Below are 4,381 nucleotides of genomic sequence, written 5' to 3' on the forward strand. Positions count from 1 at the left end.
GCTGGAGGGTATTAACCAAAGCATCGAACCCCCTCAGTTCTTTGGGAGTGGAACAATCTCTTCTGCTCTCATTGTGGCTGGTGGCCTAATTACTGACCAAGGTCAGGGTGACACCTTTGGCCAAAGAATGGGGCATTTGCTTCTAAGTCAGCCAAGGGCTCTTTCTGTCTGAAAATAGCTGCCTGAATTCATTTCCCCAATTAGTCCCAGAGGCCAGAGATAGGAGCAGGCTTTCTCCACGTGCAGGGCAGAAACTGCAACTAGAAAGCTTGTGCTACAGCATGAGGAACCCCTGGGGAGCTGGCAGGAGGCCATGCCTGGCCACACCTTGAGGTCTGACCGGCTACGTTTGGACGGACCCTCTCTAGCTCTTTCCCTGTCATGTGACTGAAAACCTTATCATAATAAAAGCCATAAAAATGCCAAACTTTAACCTTATTAAAGTCACACTGTTCTGGTCTTGGCAATCCTAATAGGATTTTACAACTCAACCTCTCTGACTAGAGTTCTTGAACGGCCCAGGGTCTGTGAGGGTCCGTGATGGGTGACTTAATGCCTTCAAGGACTAGTGCCCATCCACATTCCCACCCTCCCTGTGTCCATCCATCACCCGTGCTCACTGTGGCCTTCCATATGGCCTGCTGTTTTGTTACTCATAGAAACGGATAAATTTCCACTATCCTGGACCCCGGGAAAAACATATGAGCATACCCTACAGCACTTACCAGCTGACATAGTATTTTCCTCCAGATTAATGAAGCACAGTGGAATTTTAGCGCTTGCTGTAATGATTAATATGTCAAATCCATATTGCAGGAGAGGCAAACAGGAAAGTGATGTGAGAACCTAGGAAGAGGGAGGAAAAACAATGGGAAGGGAAGATAGGTGGCAAAGCCAAAGACAGACAGGGAAGGAAGAGAAGAACAAGGAAAGGACAGGGTGAAGAGAGGAACACGGACTCCCACAGGAGCTGGATCAGACAGGCTCGAGCACATTTAGGGACTTCCTTCTGTCCATGGCGACATTGGTAGGAAGGTGGGTCAAGTCAGTTCCTGAGGTCTCCCAGGAGCAGTTATTAGCATAAGGTTCTACATATTGAGAGGCCATGGACCTCGAAGATTTGAGAAAAGGTATGGGGTTTATCCCCAGAAAAAAAAATACACATAAAGAGGTTTACTTAGGGGTTTACTAAGCCCCTAAACCTCCATAAAAAAACACAGAAATGAAAAACCCCTGTGTTCAACTGATGGTGTTTCTGGAGCTGGGACTGTGTCATCCCTGTCAGCATCCCCTCTCCATGAGATGCCTTTCAGAAACAAGTTTGGAAAGGTGACAGTGGCATCAGCCACAATACACCTCTTTTTGCTGAGCCTCTGTCTTGCCCTGTGAGCGCCCACCCTCTCCTCCCCACCTGCAGGCCCACCGCCATGCAGTTCCCAGGAGGAGGTTATGCTTACTCAAAGGGTCCCTTCCTCCAACTCTAGGTAGTCCAGTGCCCCTACATGAAGTGGTGTCCATGCTGTGCATGAATATGCTCTGCAGTCTTGAGACCATTACACAGTTGGACAGAGAAATGCCCAGCCAAGCCACCAATGGGAAATACTTTGCAATGTAAATGAGTCCTCCAAAGCCGAGCATTCCCTTCTCCTAATTACTTTTACCCGGTTGCATTAGAAATCCTGGCCAACATGGTGAAACCCCGTCTCTACTAAAAATACAAAAATTAACGGGGCATAGTGGCACGTGCCTGTAGTCCCAGCTACTCAGGAGGCTGAGGCAGGAGAATCACTTGAACCTGGGAGGCAGAGGTTGCAGTGAGCCAAGATCGTGCCATTGCACTCCAGCCTGGCGACAGAGCGAGACTCCGTCTCAAAAAAAAGAGAATGGCTTCATATTTTGTACAGTCAGGAGCTGGCTCAATGTTAATGTCATTGTCTCTCCTGAAATCACCTGTCAGTGCAAGAGGGCTCTGAATTTCCTCAAATAAAATCGAGATCTTATTTCTCGATCTAAGCGTGTACATAGTGTCATGGGCCAGGTTAACTAAAGCTCACTGAACATCACATACTATCCTCTGAACAATCATACATGTTGCTTCTTTAAAAGCAGAAAAGAAAAAGTCAGGTTCTGTATGCCCCACCAAGCTTAAATCGTCTCTGTGATGGGAACTGTACAAAAGTCAACAGGTCAACAACAAACACGAATTTACATATTCAGTAGGTGAAAGAGTGAGCCAATTCATAGATTTCATTGCTGATTGTACTTTTTAACATTTTATTTTGAAAGAATTGTAAATCCACAGAAGGTACCTAAAAGGTGGAAACAACTCAAATGTCCATTGATGGATAAATGGATAAATGTGGTACAGTGGTCCACCCTTATCCTGGGGGGATACATTCCAAGATCCCCCAGTGGATACCTGAAACTATGGATAGTACCGAACCCAACTGCTGTCAGTGGCAACATGTTTCTGTTCACATATTCCGCCTACATAAATTGTATGAAGGTATGTACGCTTTTTCCAGCTTAACTAAACACTTACCAGTATTGTGGTCGTAACTTGTGGTTTGAGGTGTGACAGCAAAACTAGCACGAATTTCTTTTTTCCCCTTCACAATTTCACAGATAGAAGATTCATTCCTAACTATAGATCTTAGCAGCCTCAGCATACCATTTTCTTTCTTTCCTGAAGTCAAGAATTTTCACCTTTTCACTTAAAGGAAGCACTTTATAGTTTCTCTTTGGCATATGTGAGTTGCCAGCATCACTACACTTGTGCTTTGCGGCCATTACTAAGTAAATTAAGGGTTACTTGAACACAAGCACTGCAATACTGGGGCAGACAACCTGACAACCAAGATGGCTATTAAGTTACTACTGGGTGGAGAGTGTAGACAGATGGACACATTGGACGAAGGGAGAGTTCGTGCCCTGAGCAGGATGGAGCAAGATTTTTTTATACCACTCAGAACGACTCACAGTTCAAAAGGTATGAACTGTTTATTTCTGGAATTTTTCATTTAATATTTTTGTATTGCTGTTGACTGTGGGTAATTGAAACTAAGGAAAGTAAAATTATGGAAAAGCAGGGGTGGGCTACTATACATACATATAATGGAATAGTATTCAGTCTTAAAAAGGAAAGAAACTCTGATATGTTTCTATGACATGGATGAACCCTGAAGACACTATGCTAAGAGAAATAAGCCAGTCACACAAAGACAAAAACTCTGTGATTCCATTTAGTTGAGTCACTTATACGAGTAATCAAATTCAAAGAGATGGCAATTTGAATGGTGTCTGCCAGGGGCTGGGAGGTGAGGGGAATGAGGAGTTGTTTAATTGGTATGAACTTTCAGTTTGGGAAGATATATAAAGTTCTGGAGATGGATGGTCATGTTTGTTGCATAATAATGTGAATGTATTTAAAGTCACCAAACTGTGCCTGTAAAAATAGTTACAATAGTAAATTTTATGTTATGTATATTACCACAATCAAAAATTGACAAGCAAGTCCCACAGACACTTCACTCGGCCAATCCAATGCAGCAGCTTGCATGACTATAATACATTATCAAAACCAGGGAACCGACATTGGTACAACTCAGACTCATTCAGACTTCACAAGTACTCGTGTGTGTGTGTGTGTGTGTGTGTAGCTCTATGCAATTCACAAGCCACACTTTGCGCTGTCCTCTGTGGCCACACTTGCCCCTTCCTGACCACTAACCTGTGTTTCATCTCTAGAATTTTTTCACTTAAAAAAGTTACAAAATGAAGTCATACAGTATGTAACCTTTTGAGATAGGCTTTGTTCACCTCATAACTGCTTTGCGATCCACCCAAGTTGTTGCATATATCAATAGTTTGTTCCTTTTCATTGTTGGATAGGACTCAATGATATGGATGGAAATGTTTGATTATATTTTTAATGAAACAGATGGAAATGTTTGATTATATTTTTACATCTACAATTAATGAATTCAATGTTCTGTCCACATTAAGACCATCAGTGAATGGACTTGATTCCAATGTGGCCACTACAGGAATGGAGTCCAAGGGGCTCACCAGAGCATCCTAGCTTCCACCCACCTATGCAGGGGCTTTTGTCTGGGCCACAGGCTGTTTCATTGAAGAAATGGGTCCTATGGCGTCAACTGTTCTGCCTACTGACTTTCAGCTGTGGGGACTGCAATGAATAGGCAGTAAGACAGACAGGAACACCTTCAGTAAACAGAGAAGGTACAGTCTCAGCCCCCCACCTGCCCAACCTCAGGGCTGAGACTCCAGTGGTGGCATCGTGGGAACAGGAAGCTGGGGTTCCTTCAAGAAGAAAGGTAAACTCCAGGAACAGTCATTTAAAAATATGATGCTTTCCAAT

The sequence above is a fragment of the Rhinopithecus bieti genome, unplaced genomic scaffold (assembly GCF_001698545.2).
Source record: "Rhinopithecus bieti isolate Rb0 unplaced genomic scaffold, ASM169854v2 scaffold_3040, whole genome shotgun sequence".
NCBI lineage: Eukaryota > Metazoa > Chordata > Mammalia > Primates > Cercopithecidae > Rhinopithecus > Rhinopithecus bieti.